Below are 17,625 nucleotides of genomic sequence, written 5' to 3' on the forward strand. Positions count from 1 at the left end.
CACAGAAACACTTGTTTTTTTTGTCTCAGGCTTGTTCAGAGAAGGTGCAGCTCATGTAGCCAGTGTGGCTGCTGATTCAGTACCTGCCCTGTGAATATAATAGGAAGATTTCTGTCTCCACCACTGCCCATCTATCACCTTTCACAAGCCTAGGAGCAAAAGGAAGAATAAGAGGAGTAACAAGAAAATAAAGAAACACTGCAGCCAGACAGCTATCCTCTGTGTTTCACAATTCTATAAATTATGCCCTTTCCTTCCTCTTTAATCGCCAGGCATATAAAATATGCTTGCAGCAGAATCATATCCTTCCATTAAAGTTTCAGAAGAGAAATACAGGTCCCATCTGCCTGTTTAGCAAAGCAGGGCAGTGCACAACCATTTCTTTCCTTTCACCACCCCCCCTCAAAATCTACTTTATGGCAGGAGTTTTGTCTTTTAGGACTGGCTGTTTATTTAATTTTCTAATTTCAGCATGGTTTTCCAGAAGCAGTCTCCTCTTTGTTCTCACATGGGTCTTCCTCCAATGCCTTCACACTCAAATGCACCTAAAGAGCAGAGGTCCAGTCTGCCCTTGGTGAAGGTCAAAGGAGAAAGAAGCCTTTTAGGTCTTGAGCAGGGTTCTTGGGGGTGTGTTTCTGCTCTGCAGACAGGGCAGACACTGTCTGAACAGCAGGAGTTGGCAGTAGTGAGAATTATTAAACTGGACTGTGGAGGCACCCATGAGCTTCACTGCCCATCCCTGTTTGCTCTCGAGGATATTCATGGATTTTTTGTGTTGTTCTGGAGTCAGGATGGGCGTAAGATCTTAGGGCTATGTTGCCTGCATGGCAGATGAGTGAGTGTGGCATTGTCCCCATTCACACAGGAGCTGCCCTCCCTGTGCAAAGGGCAGGGAGGGGAGGGATCTTTGGGGTGCATCTCCCTCTGTGTGTGGGGTGGGCACATCCTGGGGGACGTGTGTCACAGCCCGTGCCTGGTTCTGCATGTGGACAGGGCTGGCTTACAGTTTTGGGAGGCAGTGATGGGATGAGAGGGCACAACAGCCTCCACTTCTGGTTCAACCCACAAAGTCCCTGTGGAATCAAACAATGATTTGGGTTGGAAGGGGCTTTTAAAGCTCGTCCAGTGCCACCCCCTGCCATGGGCAGGACACCTTCCACTGTCCCAGGCTGCTCCAAGCCCCATCCAGCCTGGCCCTGGACACTACCAGGGATCCAAGGGCAGCCACAGCTGCTCTGGGCACCCTGGGCCAGGGCCTGCCCACCCTCCCAGCCAGCAATTCCTAATTCCCAGTATCCCAAAATCTGTGCCTGCCCTCTGGCAGTGGGAGACATTGCCTGGGTGCTGTCCCTGCAGGCCTTGTCCCCAGTCCCTGTGCAGCTCTGCTGGAGCCCCTGGAGGCCCTGGCAGGGGCTCTGAGGTGTCCCTGGAGCTTCTCTTGTGCAGCTCAACAGCCCCAGCTGTGCCAGGCTGGCTCCAGAGCAGAGGGGCTTCATCCTCCTGGTCATTTTTGTGGTGTTCTCAATACCTGTTCAGTGTCTCATCCTGGGCTGCAGAAGACATTTGCAAACTGGCTTGAATCATTATTTATAGCACTGCACCCTTAGAAATCTCTCCTACCCAGCAGAAGGACATGTACCTCTTTTTTTGCCATAAAGCCTCATTTTTATTCAGTGGCATTCAGAGCAGAGTGGATCCAAGGGCTGGGGCTGTGTGTCGGATTTTTCCGTGCCTGGAGATTTACACCCGCACTCCTGCTGCCATTAAAGGTGCCCTGCTCCAAGTATAAATCAGACTGTGCTCTGGTGGATGCTTTATGTGTTTCCCAGAAGTCATGTGCAGAGGTAGGAAGGACCCACTGCAAATTTTGCACTGGCTTTTGGGGGCTTTTTTGAGTGCTGCTGGGGGAACACAACCACAGGGGGATTTATATTCCCTTTTCCTGAAGGGTTCACCATTGCTTTTTTTTTTTTTTTTTTTTTTACCACCTTAGGCAAGAAGCTGTTTGGTTTGATTTAGGTTCAAATTTTATTTTTAAGCAAAATATGAGAAACACAGGAGAGGAAACCGCACTCTGTTCCTTAAAATTAGTGGCAGAAAAGACAGGGCTACAAAAATATTCTCTGATACATGCATTTGATGAGCATGTACCTTGGCTAACACAGCATTGAGGAGCTCTGGGTGTCCAACAGGATTGCAGCTTTCCATCTAAAGGTGTTGTTTGTTTTTTTTTAACAAGGATTCAGCTCCTGGGCTTACCATGTCCTGTAGTCCATCTCTGTGTGTAAAATGTCAGCAGCTCACATTGGGCTCTGATTCTGCAATACCATTTGAAAGAGGGAGTTGAAACCAAACCCATCTCAGACCTCAGCCTTCCACTACTTACAAGGAGATGGTAAAAAAGGACAGAAGGAAACTTTTCACATGGGCAGATAGTGATAGGACAAAGGGGAATGGCTTAAAACTGGCAGGGGGCAGGATTAGATTGGACTTTGGGAAGAAATTTTTTCCTGTGAGGGTGGTGAAGCCCTGGCCCAGGGTGCCCAGAGCAGCTGTGGCTGCGCCTGGATCCCTGGAAGTGCCCAAGGCCATGTTGGACAGGGCTTGGAGCAATCTGGGACAGTGGAAGATGTCCCTGCCATGTCATGAGGTGTCACTGTGTGATCTTTAAAGTCCCTTCCATCCCAATTCACTCTCTGAGTCTCATGACCTACATGAGGGAGCCTGTGTTCAAGGCCATGACTTGAGGAAAAACAAAAGAGAAAAGTTGTGGGTAATTTTGTCATCCACCTCCTTCTTTAATCCCCTTCCTGTTGCTCCTGACCCAGTGAGACAAGAATCTTTTTAATTCTCCATGCTTCGCCTACCCTGATTCATTCCTCAGCCTTCAACAACCACGGAGGAAGACTCCAAATCCCCCTTTTTCCCTTTTTTTACCGTCCACAAAAGCTGGACCCACCAGCAGCCACCTGGGCAGGGGGAGCAGCCCGGCTCTTGGCCGCGCTCGCGCACACGCCCACGGCACCGTTCCCTTGTAATTAAATCTCTTTTTTTCCCCGACTGGAAGGATCCTGCTATAAACAAGCGTTTTCTCTAACCATAATTGCGCCCGGCGGAGGGCACAGCTCTGCAATCACTCGGGGCTTTGTTCAGAGCCAGCGCCTCTGCCTCTCCTCAGGTATGCCAGCAATGCCAGCGGAACTCCCCGCGACCTGACATGAGTCCCAGGGCAGGGCTTGCAAACACAGGCAGTGGTCAAAACGGGGCTTAAGTGCCTTTATAAATATTTTGAAGAGCTGGCTTGGAAAAGGAAAGTCCCCGGCGTGCGGTGGTGCCGGTGTTTCATCCAGCGCTGGTGCGCGACTTTGAAGTGTGGTGTGAGCAAGCTGCTGGGCTCCTGCCCATCCCTGGGAAGGACTGGGTGAACAAAAATATACGTATCTGTACGTTTAGAACTATGCAAGAGATCGTATCCACACCCCTTCTGGCCGTGTGTCTTCGTGGACAAACAGAGGAGGGTAGAAATTAACGTGCTGCAGAGGGGTGTTCTGTTCATGTGGTGGATGTATGGAACTACATCAGGTTGGTTAGGGAGATCCACAGGTGGGAGGTGGGGTTGGGGGAATGGATAGGTAGATGCTTCCAAGTGTCTGGTTTTATTGTAGCCCCTTACCTGACGAGTTTTTCTGTCCTAGAGAATCATCACTGCAATATATTTAACCAGAGGCTGTCGTATTTGTGCTGTGGAGGGAGATGCAAAGCACGGACAGTGAGATGGCAGGCCAAGTGGGGTGAAACGCTGATATTTTCCCACCCAGGACAAAAAGTAGGTCCTAGGATAGTGTGAGTGGTTCCACATGTGTGCTGTTGCTCTTCAGAACATTGCCCAACAATAAACACACACCCAGAGCATCCTCCATTCCTTTGCTCAGGAGGTGAATCAAACCTGCACCCTGGGAAGAGTACAAAGAAGCAGCCATGTGCTCCCCATGCACGTGCAGTGCCCTTTCCACCCCACAAGCCCTTGGTGTGTTGCTGTTGTGTTAAACATCTGCTTTTTTTTTTTTCCCTCTTTTTTCTCTTTTTTTGGTGTAAGAGAGCAAGGCAGCTGCTCCATAAAATAATCTGTGTAAGAGCTGAGAGCCAAAACATCCAGAGGTGTGGATATCACTGAAGAATTTGGGTGGGAAATGCCATTAAAGGTGATCTGATTCCACCCTCTGCCATGGGCAGGGACACCTTCCACTGTCCCAGGCTGCTCCAAGCCCCATCCAGCCCGGCCTTGGGCACTGCCAGGGATCCAGGGGCAGCCACAGCTGCTCTGGGCACCCTGGGCCAGGGCCTGCCCACCCTCCCAGCCAGCAATTCCTAATTGCCAAGAGCCCAAAATCTGTGCCTGCCCTCTGGCAGTGGGAGCCATTGCCTGGGTGCTGTCCCTGCAGGCCTTGTCCCCAGTCCCTGTGCAGCTCTGCTGGAGCCCCTGGAGGCCCTGGCAGGGGCTCTGAGGTGTCCCTGGAGCCTTCTCTTGTCCAGGCCAAAGATCCCCAGCTCTCTCAGTCTGTCTCAGTATGTCACAATGCACTGCAAGTTTGATCTCTAACATTTTCTCTGGAAGTTGTAGCACTTTAACTGGACCAGCCTAGTCAGACTTGTACCATTTCCCCCTGAGCAGATGCAGTCAGAGCTGTACAGATGTTGCCTTATGCACCCAGCTGTGCCACTGGAAGATAAGCCTCTCTTCTGGAGTTTGCTGCTGGATCCATACTCCAGGAGCACCGGCCAAGTTCTCTTCACCCAGCTGCCCATAGCAGGTTGGAAGAAATCTGATTGCTGCTTTTTCCTTAGCAGAAATTTGGATTTTCTTAACACCTTAAAGGCTGAGCTTTGTGGAGCAGTTACCTCTGGCCTAGAAGTGGATGAGAAGCTGGGGTTCCTTTCTCATGGCTCTAGCACATCCTGGATCAGAAGAGAGCATCTCCCCTCAGTCTTGAAGTGCTCTGTAGGGGCAAATGTGTGAAAGGGGATCATGTGCCTTGATAAAAGATGGTTTTTCAGTGGTGTAGCTATCTTCATTCTGCACTCCCATATCCCTTCCCTGGAAGAGTTCCAGATCATCTTGGATGGGGCCTGGAGCAGCCTGGTCTAGGGGAAGGTGTCCCTGCCAATGGCAGGGGCTTGGAACTGGATGAGCTTTAAGGTTCCTCCAAACCATTCTAGGATTTGTGACCTCCATGGTGGCTCCAGCACAGAATCCCAATGAAATTCAGATCACTCTACTCCATCTGTCCTGCAGACCACTGTAATGTCCTGATCCTCTTTGTGCTGGTGCACATCCAGAACAACATCAGTTAAATCCTGGGAGTCAATCCAAAATTACCCCAGGATAAATAAGAATACATTTTACCCAGAAAAGCCCCTCAAAAATGTAATTCAGTTCCAGCAAGGCCAAGTTGAGGCTGTAGGCAGTGCCCTGTAATTCATTGACTCCTTTGGACATCCCCTTTGAGCTGAGGCATGTGAGCAGCTTCCCTCTTCCCTTGAAGCTGTTTCCTTGTAAAGCCTCTGTGAACTTGTGCATGTGTCAATGTTATGGTTATCACACATGTAATTTCATCTGACATTGTAATGACAGCATGGGGAGTTCAAAATGTAACAGTAAATACAGTTGTTAGGGGAAAAAAAAATACCAACATCCTAGCCCATCATCCTGAATGCCTCTTCACGTCATGGGAGGGATGCAGACAGACTCCAAACACCATCAGCATTTCTGGGTTCCAGTTGGAAACTGCCTGGAGTTCAGCATAGGCCAACACAAACAGGCGAGACTGTCTCTCTCTACATGTCAGGGCTGCCTTTTCTCCTCCTTTTCCCTGTTTTGTTTTTTGTTTTGTTGTTGTTTTGGAAGAGTCACCCCTCTAAAGAGGGGAGAGGCTGGGAGTTCTCCCTGTTTGCTTGGGGTGTTTGGTAGCCTGTGGCACGATGCATCCCAGATCTTGCACTCACCCTTGGCCGAGAGCTGAGTCCTGACTCGACCCCTGATTATTTTTGAGTGCTGTCGGTTTGTGATGCTGTATTGAAGGGTCATTTGCCAATTCCATTATAAGCCTCATTTACAACTCAGCTGGTTTAAATCAGATCAGACTGTGAGCTGGCATGTGCAAAGAGTCAGCTGGGACACAGGACTTGCCTGCTGAGGGACCTGATCCCACAGACCCCCTTCTTGCTTGCAGAAGCGTCGGTTAAAAAAGTTAATCCCACTGATTTTCAGTATTATTTTTTTTCCATGTGTTTGAGAGAAAAATCTAAGCAGTGGATATTTTTCTTTTCCTTCTTCCAGGGAGAGTTCAAATGTGTTTTTTTTCTGTTGGTTCTCCACCAGCTTTGACTATATTTACCAAGCTGGGCATGGGTGGGCCCGGCCGGATCGCACGGATTGCTCAGGCGGGTGAGGCTTTGCAGGAGCTGAGGGCTGAGCTGAGGACTCAGCTGCTGTTTAGCTTGCAACCAGCTTGGCAGAGAAACCAGGGACTTGGCACACAGATGGAGCTAAGATACAAATGAAATCTGAATCTGACCCCAGATCTTCAGTTAAATTGCTCTGTAACTCTGAGAGCTGGATTAAATCATCCCTGGAAGACAGGGAGTTACCTCTGGATATTTGGTGCTTGGGCCATGCTATAAGGTTATGCCCATATATTACCTGTGGTCTTCAGAGAGCTCATTAGATGGCTGGTTTACATATAAAAAGTCCGGATGAAAGTCTCATCCCCTTTCCCTGACCATCCTGTGCTGAAACCTGGCAGTATTTCAACCAGAAATGCCCAGCTTAAGAGTTAGGGATGTGATGCATCTCACTGGGGCTTCAGTGTGGTCAGGACAATGTTGGCTTGCAGAAAAAATGGTCATGGGACCACAGAATCATCAGATGGCTTGGGCTAGGAGTGACTTTTGAAGGTCATCCCATTCCAGCCCCCTGCCCTGGGCAAGGACAGCTTCCACTAAACTGGGTTGCTCCAAGTCCCGTCCAGCCTGGACTTGAATGTTTCCAGGGATGGGGCAGCCACAGCTTCTCTGGGCAACCTGTGCCCATTTTTTACACCCCTCATCATAAGAGTTTCTTCCTCCTAGCCAGTCTGAATCTCCACTCTTTCTGTTTAAAGCCATCACCTCTTGTTTCCATGGATGGAGCATCTTGTGAAGCTGCTCTTTGGGGCAGCAAAGGATGGAGAGATGCAATATTCACCCACTCTAACTCCCCTCTCTGATGGGATAGGGCCTGTAGGTGACTCAGGGGAGACACTCACAGGTAACATCTGTGTCTGTTGGGTCTCTTCTCTGAGCCAGGGTCCTGAATTTTCATCCTGTGTTGGGTTTGACTGTGACACCACCACACAAGCCCAGGACTATCATTCTGCCCATGGTTCAGATGATGGGGTGGTGGTGCTGGAGGGGCTGTGTCTTTGCAAGATGGATTGCCATTGCAGGATGAGATGCTCTGCACAGGCACCTTCCATGAACACACCTGTCCAAAATCCACCTCATGTCTATGTGGGAACTCTTCCAGCCCAGCCATAGCACGGGAGCTCGTGTGTTTAGAGCTCCAGGACTGAAATGGCAATTACAAACCAATGAGGCTGCAAGGGCTCTCATGAGAGCCGAGCAGGAATAGAATATTTTGAGTTATGCCAGAGTTAAATAGACCAATTTGAGATACCTTTCTCCTAAATACCTGTGGGATTTATGAGCCTAATGAACGGCAACACGGTGTCAGCAGCACAGGGCACAGTGGGAGCTGAAAGGAGAAGCTGAGCTCGTGTTACAGGGCTTAGCCCAAACCAGGCAGGGCTTTAGAGAGGTGCTGAGCTGCTGAGGTTGTCCTCCTGAGAGAGAGGACAAAGCTCCTGCCTCTGCCTTGCTGTGAGTCTGGAGATACCTTAGGCTTGGCAGCATCTTGGCCAGCACATGGGGATGATTGGGTGCTCCTCCTGGAGGTTGATGCTGGGGGACTGAATTCAGATCAGCAAGAAACCCCCCCAGAAAGGGGTGTGTGCCACTGGGGATGCCCAGTGATGCTGCCAGGGAGCCTGGGCAGGGTCGGGAGGAGCAATCCTGCCCGGGCAGGGGATGGGGCGCAGCTGCTGCCAATGCCACTGCCGAGCTGAGCTTCCCACCCCTCCGCTGCTGGAGCCTGCCTGTACCTGCTCCCAAGCCGATATTAAGCCTGCTCAAACACTGCACCGCCTTCTCCTCACATTGTTTTCTGTACCCCACACCCAGCACCAAAATAGCGATAACCCCCCCTTCCCCACCCTCCCGCGGTGACTCAGGCTGGCGAGCAGGCACACATCTGCTTCTGATTTAATGTGCGAGCGCTCTGACCCTTTTATTTTTGTTCCCAAAGTCCTCCCATCATCGGTGGCTTTCTCTCTGGGGGCGAGGTGGGTGGGGGGAGAAGAGGAGGGGAAGCTGGATCCCCATCCTTCGTGCTCTGCTTTTTCAGAGCCCTCAAAAAATGTATTTATTTTGGAGCTGTGTTTTCATGAGCAGGCTGGTGACAGCCTCACCCGGATCTGAGTCCAAGTCCCTTGCAATCCTGTCCACTCCGGGGGGACGCCAGCCAAGCCAGTTTTCCATGGTTAAGCTGGGCACATTTTTCCGCTGTGGTTGGTTGGTTGGTTTTTCTTTTTTTTTTTTTCTTTCTTTCTTTTTTTTGTTGGGTTTTTTTTTTAAATTTTTCTTTTTGTTTTTTTGTCAGGAAGCAAACCCACCCAGTGTGTGCGGGCCGTTTAATAGGAGCCCTTTTTTTTATTACAATTTCTTTTCCTTTTTCTGGCTCTGAAGAAGAACAGGACAAGAGAGAGTGAAGGGGCTGGCGTGTTTTCTCAGGAGAGTTCAGAATGGGAGGAAATGGCTTTTTTGGCTATTTTTAAGGCCATGCTGGAAGGAGGTACCTACCACTGATGTGCTCATTGGATTGCAATGCTGTGTGTTAATAGGGATGTATCCTATATATGTCTCCTATGTCACTCCCTGTAGCAGGGTCTGGGCACAATGGGAAGGTGTTAGAGGAGAGTGGGTGCACACACATGGGCAGAAATGCCACCCACAATGTCACATACCTCATGGACCTTCATCTGTCTCATGTCAGAGCTGCTGGGGAGACCAGCAGCCAGATGTTCAGCCGTACCCTGCATGGGCATATCTCTGGTGGGGATTTTCCTCTTGCTTTCTCTTTCTTTTCCTCATTTTGGTGGTGTGGGAGGGGTAGCGTGTCACTTGAGGTGTGAATGAGTTTCCATGAGAGTGGGGTGGTTGCAGAGGATGTCTGGAAACCCTCTTGTTTCACTTAACATATTCCCCCTTCCCACACGTGTTTTGAGTGTGTGCATATAGATTTGGGTGGGGGGGAGACACTCACCCAGCATCATTGCCTGTATCAGCAACGTCGTATTAAACATGGACAGGAGACCATCAAGGCCACACAGAGCTGTGTAGACAGGGTTTCCAGGGTTTCAAGAAAATGGGTTTCAAGGAAAAAAAAAGGATCTTGAGCATCTTCAGCCGTGCAGCACCTTCTGGAGCCTCAGCAGAGAGGAGCAGTAGGAAGCTGATGCCCAGAGCACCATCCCCCCAAGCTCCAGACCTCTAAAGAAATGTTTGAATGGGGGGACAAGAAAAGACTGTGGTCACTGTGTGACCACTCTGTAAAGTCTTCTCTCTGGTACCTGCCTAGATGCTGTGGTTAATTAATTTGCCCCTGCTCTGTGTGTGGATGAAGCCCTCAAAACACCATCTGGAGCCAGGTGGTGCCTTTGATGTAGCTCCACTAATTATTTATATTTATTTGACCATTTATCACCAGGATGCCCCTTTGCCAAGGCCTGCTCAGCAGATCAGATGGCATTTGTCATGCAGCATGCAGACTTCATCAAGCTGCCACCCAGAAGTGACCTGGAGCTCCTGATTTTGGAGCTTTATATAAATTCTGAAACTGGGCACTGTGGGCAATTTAAGGAAGCTGGGAAAAGGAAACCAAAGTGAAAACATGGCCCTTCAATTACAGCAGGCACTGAATTCTATTCTGGCCCTGACAGGGCTGGTGTTGGTGTTTATCTGGGCCTGAGAACTGGTTCCAAGGAAATGGGAGGGGCATGGGACTTGGTGATGTGATCACCAAGTTGGTTTTGGGTTGGGAAGGATCTTAAAGATCAAGTAGTTCCAACACCCTGCCATGAGCTCAACCTGTTCATCACCCTGTGCCACCCAAGAGCTCAACGTCAGCCACAGGTTCCTCCCCAGAGAGAAACTGAGGACAGAAGGTCGAGTTTTATATGGACCAGGGTCAGGTCCTGGTGGTCATGGAGCAGCAGCACCCAACTGTTCAGCAGGCTGAGGGGTGATTTGATTCATAATTTGCAATTTTGCCAGATCATATCTGTATGCAAACAAATGATGAAGTGCAGAGTACTTCATTTGTAGGCTCTGGGTCGCTGGAGTCAGCCTGCAGGGATGGATTTGTTCAAAGGTGCACATTTGCTGAGGTGTGTAAAGAGGGTTTAAAAATTCCCTGGGATGGATTCACACAGGATGGATTCACACAGGAGCTGCTTTGGCCTCCACATCCTGGTGAGCAAATGAGTGGCACCTTCCTAAGCAAATAATCCCCGTGGAGCTTCCCAAGTGATGTTGTACCAGAGATTCCAGCAGATCTCCAGTACTGATGTGCCCCAGATCTGCTTGGCTGGATAAACTCCTGCATGGATTTTGGAAACTGGGAAGATAAAGGGTTGTTGCTGGGATCACTGGAAACTCTGAAGGTATTTCTAAAGCACCTTTTGTTTTGGACTCCCTGATGGGACTTCAGTGAATATGGGTTTTTTTGTGGCCTGCTTATAGGAAACTGGTAGTTCCAGCTGGAAAAAGGTCAGTTTTATATAGTATGTGCAAATATAAATAGTTCACATAGGCTCAACTTGCCAGCCAGATGTTGGTAAGGATGAATCCTTGTATGCCCAAGGATTTTGTTCAGAGATTAGTATGAATTCTGACAAGTCCAGTAAGTAATGAAGAAATAGCAGGGTGAAGGTCACCCCTGTGATTTCACTCCCTGAAGCCTAACCACTTTAATTATGTGATCAGACCACGCTCGACTTCTGGGTCTTTTCCATCTCACACATCCTGTGGAGCGCTGGGCTCCTTGGCCACCCCTCTCCTCTGGCACCAGAGGGAGGTCTCCATCTGTGTCAGCATCCCAGGGACTCTGCTTGCCCTTTCCCCTGGTGTCCCACAGAGCATCCCTTCAGACTGTGCTGAGCTGTTCCCTTTGCACAGCTGCTCCCTTGCCAGGAGACCTGCAGGGTGATGCCACCTCTGCACCCACCCCCGGGGCTGCCTCCCCATCCATGCTGCCAGCGAGGAGAATGCCACCTTCTGTGCATCCTTCCTCGCCAAAGCGTCGCTTTGGAACCATCTTCCCTCTTCTGCTCTGTCCAGATCCTAGCAAAATCCATGGGGTTTTGGCGTTATCCTCATTTCTGTGTGGATGAGCTCAATTGAAAGCTGAACATCCCAAATGTTCCCAGCTCAACCCCGTGTCTCCCAGACTGGTCGCAGTTCCTGGAGCGGTAAAACCCTGCTGGTGTTGCTGTGAGGTGGTTCCCTCACACAGAGCCACCTTTGGGTCTGCAGAGGGGTGGTGTCCCTCAGAACAATCTTTGGGTCTGCAGAGGGCTGGTATCCCTCAGGACTGTGGTGATTTCCCTTGCACAGAACCACCTTTGGGTCTGTAGAGGGGTGGTGTCCCTCAGAACCCTGGTGATTTCCCTCCCCCAGAACCATCTTTGGATTGGCAGAAGGCTGGTATCCTCCAGAACTGTAGTGATTTCCCTCACACAGAACACCTTTGGGTCTGCAGAGGGGTGGTGTGTCTAGGAACCATGGTGATTTCCCTCCCCCAGAACCACCCTTGGGTCTGCAGAGGGCTGGTATCCCTCAGAACTGTGGTGATTTCCCTCACACAGAACCAATTTGGGTCTGCAGAGGGGTGGTGTCCATCAGAACCTCAGTGATTTCCCTTGCACAGAACCACCTTTGAGTCTGCAGAGGGGTGGTGTCCATCAGAACCATGGTGATTTCCCTCCCCCAGAACCAATTTGGGTCTGCAGAGGGGTGGTGTCCCTCAGAATTCCAGCGATTTCCCTGCGAGGGAGGCAGCGGTCCGATGTCGCCACATTTTCCTCGTCGTTCCAGGCATCCCAGGGAAGTGATTGAAGGGCAGGGAGCTCTCTGCCCCACCTTCCTGCTGGAGGGCAGAAACGCTTGCTGCTGGGGTGGGTGGTTTAATAACATGTTCTTCTGGAGACAAGATGTTCAGAGGGGAGGTGTGCCCCCATAGTAAGGAATAAATATAAAGGCAACATTCACCTTTTTTAGGTTTTACACCTTCCTTCTTTTTCAAATAAAAAGGTAATCCCACCTCTCTGCTTGCCTTCAAATAGGCATTTGGGGATCCCAAGTCTTTCTTGGTGTTCCCAGTTGGAGTGAAGTGCTTGGCCAAGGCAGTGGTGTTGTCCCTGTGGGGCTGGCTGTGCATGGGGTGTCAGTGTGGGTGGCTTTGCTCAGGGACATTTGCACAAGGGACTTGCTCAAGGTTGTGGATGCAGGAACAGAGCCTCAGCATCCCTATTCCACCAAAATAGAATCAGAGTTTGGTTTGGGTTTGAAGTGACTGCTGTGTCCAAGCCCCATGCCATGGGCAAGAACACCTTCCAGTATCTCAGGTTGCTCCAAGCCCTGTCCAGCCTTGTCCTGGGCACTTCCAGGGATCCAGGGGCAGCCACAGCCTCTCTGGGCAACCTGCGCCAGTGTTTTTCCACCAAGTAACAGGAGCAGGAGTGATCAATCACTGGCCAGCATACCCCGGTGAAAGAAGCTGTAATATTTTGACAGATTACGGTGATCTCACATGCACATCTTAATTGCCTCATTATGAAGAGACACAAATAAAACTTGGGGGGAAAGAAAAAAATAACCCACATACATTTATGGGCTGATGGATGTAGCAGGCAGGTCTGCACATCCATGGGTGGATGCAGAGGGAGAGCAGCCAGCCCACCCTGGCTGCTGCCTCCGCTCCTGCAGCCTGGAGCAGGGATTGGGAAAGAGGTGCAGGTAGCAGAGCAGCAGAGCCAAAGCATCTGAGCCTCAGGGTGCTGAGCGCCCTGGGCTGGGGAGGTGGTGCTAGAAAATAAATCAGAGTGAGGAAAGGTGTTGAGATCTCCTCCTGACTCTCCCGTCCTTGGAAGTGTCCCAGGTCAGGCTGGACAGGGCTTGGAGCAGCCTGGGACAGTGGAAGATGTCCTTGCCCATGGCAGGGGGTGGAAAGAGATGAGCTTTAAGTCCCTTTCCAACCCAAAGCATTCTGAGATTCATTCTGTGGGTCTCTGACTCCCTCTCCTGACAGGGTCAGCAGCCTGGGGTGGCCTGGCATGCTCAGCACCCCAAAGCCTCGTTCTGACACCTCTGGGATGCTCTGCTGGGTGGTCTCATGCTTCAGGGGTAAAGCTGGAATTCCTCCAGGGGTTTTGTGTCAGCGAGGACCGAGGGATGCTCAGGTAGCGGGGGCCAGCAGCTGGCTGGGATGGGGGAGCAGTGGTCAGGGATGTTCAACCCCCAGCCTTGACCCTGGCCTTGCACCCTGAATCCCTCTACACACACAGGCTGGGTGAAGGGAGGAACTGGAGGCACCTTGTTTTGCCTGGAAAAAGGACATTTTGACACCAGGAGCAGGCAGAGATCAGCCAGAGCCTGAGGCTCCTTCTTCCACTGTGCTGAATGCAGAATGAGCCTGGCATGGGGGGGCAGCTGCTTTGCATCCCCTGCTTGCCCTGGGGCACCCCCATATCTTGGGGGGGCAGTCCCACAGAGATTCACTGGAGGCACAGAAAAAAGAAACACAGTCAGGAGCCAGCACTTACCTGAGGGAAAATCACAGCAAACAGAAGGCCAAGCAATGCACATTTTAAAGGGAGATGCTCAGAAAATCTCAATGCAAATAACAAAAATATAAAATAAAAACACAAAAAAATATGAACATATACAATATTAATGCAAAATTATAAATATCTAAAATATACAAATAATAAAATATTAATGTACCAGAATATTAATATATTAAAATATTAGAGTATTAAAATATTGAAACGCTGCAATTATGTTGCATGCCAACAAGCAATTAAAAGCCAAAATTGCCATCTCCCAGCCAAGACTCAGAGTGAAGCGCTGTCCCCGTGGATGGTATAAGGGGACATCCCCCATCCCTGACACAGCCCTGAACCAGCAGCCACACCTCGCACAAGCCTGGGCTCCCCCTGGCAGCCTTTATCTCCTCCAAGGGCTCGGCTTTCCAGGGCGTTGTCACCGGGGCTGAGGAAGGAGATGGGAAAGGGAAGTGCTGGTGAGGAGCCCTCACAGGTCACAGGTCTCTTGCTCCTGCCATTGAGCAACGCTGAGACCCGGGGGCAGGATCCTGTCCCTCCCCAGGGCTGGCACATCTTTCCACATCTCCGAGCTGTGCCAGTGCTCCACTTCCACCCCTACAAACAAGCAGAGGCAACACCAGTTTGCTTTATCTGTTTTCTGTGCATATGTCTTTATAATCTATTGAGTGTACTTCTGGTTTTTACTTACCACGGTGCTAAAATCAGCATTTCGCCTCTCTCTGGTATTTCAGTTTTACATTGCAGGTTTGGAGATGCTGAGATCCTTCAGTATTACAGTGAAGGAGGTTGGAGAAAAAAAAGATTATTAAAGAAAAAAAAAAAAAAAGAGGTTTTGAGCAGCAGAGTGTCTGGATGAGCTTTGGGTAACCCAGGGAGTGCATGTTGCAGGTGGTTTATGATAATGTAGTCCCTGGCTTGTATTTGGCGTTTTTCACACAAAAAGAGAACAAATCTTAGCTCCCCCAACCCCTCTTTTTTTTCCTGTTGCAGCTTCAGGTGTCTAAATCTGTTGGCAGAATGTTGGGGGAAGCAGTCCAGTATCCCACCACCATTTTTTTATAAGTGGGGCTTTTCCTGGCAAGAAAGTAATGAATGAGTTTTAAGCATGACCATAAATGCAATGTTTCACAACGTCATCTGCAGAATACATTTATTTTAGGTGCCCTCCACCCTTTCCACCATCTCCCTCCAGTTTATTTTAACAATGCTGTAATTTTCTATTATAAAATGGGATTTTGCTGTTTAACTCCGTGTCGCCTGCTCAGCATTTGCTTGTGTGTGTATATGTGTGTGTGTGTGTGTGTGTGTGTGTGTGTGTGTGTGTGTGCATGCACTGGTGACATTTGTCACCATCAGATGCTATTTTTAAGCCTGTTATTATTGAGGACCCCACCCTTGGCTTGGGGATGGGAAGGGGGGAGTGCAGGAGGAGGGAGAGGAGGGAGGGGAAGGAAGGAAAACGTCAGCCTCAGCACACTTCCAGCCTCTGGCCATCAACCTCCCCGGGGGCATGGGAACCATAAGGTCATTTCTCAAGCTCACTGAGCTCCAGAGCTGTCAAACCACCCCGAGAGTTTAAAAAATGCAAATGCATGCAAATGAATGGGCTGTTTCTCTCCCTCTCCCCCCCTCACCCCCGGTTTAAATGACATGAATCACCTTCAATTTTGCCAGCATCCTGTAAAGTTATCGGCTTGCCTAAATGCTGCAGTTAACAGAACCACATCTCAGGAGGACCAGGGAGGGATAAGAAAGGAAAAATAGCTCATTTCCACCAAAACCCCGTAATTTTAAAAATATATTTTATACATATAAATCATATGTAACTATGTATATAATCACCCCCTAATCTCCCAATTCTAATTTTTCTTGCTGTCGAGCAAATAACCCACTAATTAGGGAGAATGAAGCTTAATGTCCAGAAAAAACCCTCTATAAAAATGTTTCTCAGGGTAGTCTGATATTCTGCTGTTCTGATTTTTGGCACTTAGGGTGATCTGGCAGTGAAAAATGAAAATAGGAAGACACATTCCTTCATGCAGGAAGCTCCTTTAACACTCAGGCTCCTTCCAAACAAAAATAAACAAGTAGATGATAAAAACAGCAATAGAAATTTAATTGCTCACGCTTATTATTTGGGATACAAAGCCCTAGAAAGGAAGCTGTCTTTTCCTCCCTGGCTCAGGGGTTATTTATTATCTTACACTCCACTTGGAGAAGGTATTAGATTTACTGTCACTTATTGGCGATTTTCAAGGAGGATTTGATACAGAGCTGGTCGGGATCGCAGAGGAGCGTTGCTGGTTAACATGGTTAAGCACAGCACACTGTAATGAATCAATTTGTTTCAGACAACAGACGTAATTAGCGTGGAGGTAATGGGCACACCATGGGATGAGGGGCTGGAGCATCCTCCCTCCGCTGAAAATGGCCGGAGCTGGGTGTGATTCCTGGTTCCTCTGCCCAGCTCCAGGCTAGGGGAGCTGGCTGGAGAGGGCTCCCGTGGCTGGGGCTGCCCTCCAGCCCCTGTGAGGCTTCCCTGAGCATGGGCAGCTGGACACTGTCCCCCATCCCTGTGAGGTTCCCTGAGCATGGGCAGCTGGACACTGTCCCCCATCCCTGTGAGGCTTCCCTGAGCATGGGCAGCTGGACACTGTCCCCCATCCCTGTGGCTCCCTGCAGACCTGTGGTCCATCACCTCCCTGCAGGTTGCAACATCCTCCAAGACCTTCACTCTCTGCCTCCCACACACCCGCTTTTGGCAGTGCTGGCTAGGTGTGGGGGAGATACCTACAAGGTCTCCCTGGGGAGGGAGGAAAAGGGAGACAGCGTTCCTTTTCCCACGGGAATGTTTCCTGCTGAGTCTGATCCCCTCTACAGGCCTCCCAGGCTTCCCAAGGGTTGCTGGCCAAGGTGAAGCACAGGTTTTCATGGACAGCCTCCATCAGACCAGACTCTTTCCATCCCCGAGGCAGCTGGGAGGGCAGGAGCCAGCTGAAGAAAACCAGGTCCCCACTGGTGGCTTGGAAGGAGGTTTGGAATCAGCAGAGCCAGAAGCTGAGCAGGGAAGGATAGCCAGGACATGGCAGTGGATCCCAGGAGAGCTGCAGATGTGGCATGGTGTGCAATTGGGGAACCTGCCTGATGGTGTCAGCCTTGCAGAAGGGATGGAGTGGGGCTGCAGTTTTGCTTTCACGTGCCCTGAGTTCTCCTGGAGATTAACTGCTCTGTGCCTTGGCTGTGAACCAAGTGTCTACCTGAAGCAGGGCCAGGGCTGGTAGAGGTGACACTGCATGAACACATGCTCTGTGTCCTGGGGGTTTCCAAGGGTTAGTGTATTCAAAGTTATTCTGTCTGTTTGATGTATTCTGTCTGTGAGGGGATTAATGTATTCGTCGCCTGCTGGAGGAAATCGCTTTCCTTTCCTGGGATTTCTCATGTGGAAGGGCTACTGGAGCCATGTGAAAGAGGAAACATCTTACAGATTAAAAAATGGCAAAAAAAAATAAAAAAAGAATCAGGTTTTCCTCTTGGGTGTGGGCTTTTTACTTCCGAGTTTTCCTTTGAAGCTAAAGCTGCTCTAGCAGGGGAAGAGGTCTGCCAGATGCACAGGGCATTTTGATAC

The 17,625-nt window shown here is 49.9% G+C and overlaps 1 protein-coding gene across 1 annotated transcript in view; it reads left to right on the forward strand.

Moving 5' to 3' along the window:
• Window positions 1-17,625, forward strand: part of ZBTB7C (zinc finger and BTB domain containing 7C) — a 95,607-nt gene that overhangs the window by 64,067 nt on the left and 13,915 nt on the right. The gene's annotated exons all lie outside the window — the stretch shown is intronic.

This window comes from Molothrus aeneus, chromosome Z (genome assembly GCF_037042795.1).
Source record: "Molothrus aeneus isolate 106 chromosome Z, BPBGC_Maene_1.0, whole genome shotgun sequence".
NCBI lineage: Eukaryota > Metazoa > Chordata > Aves > Passeriformes > Icteridae > Molothrus > Molothrus aeneus.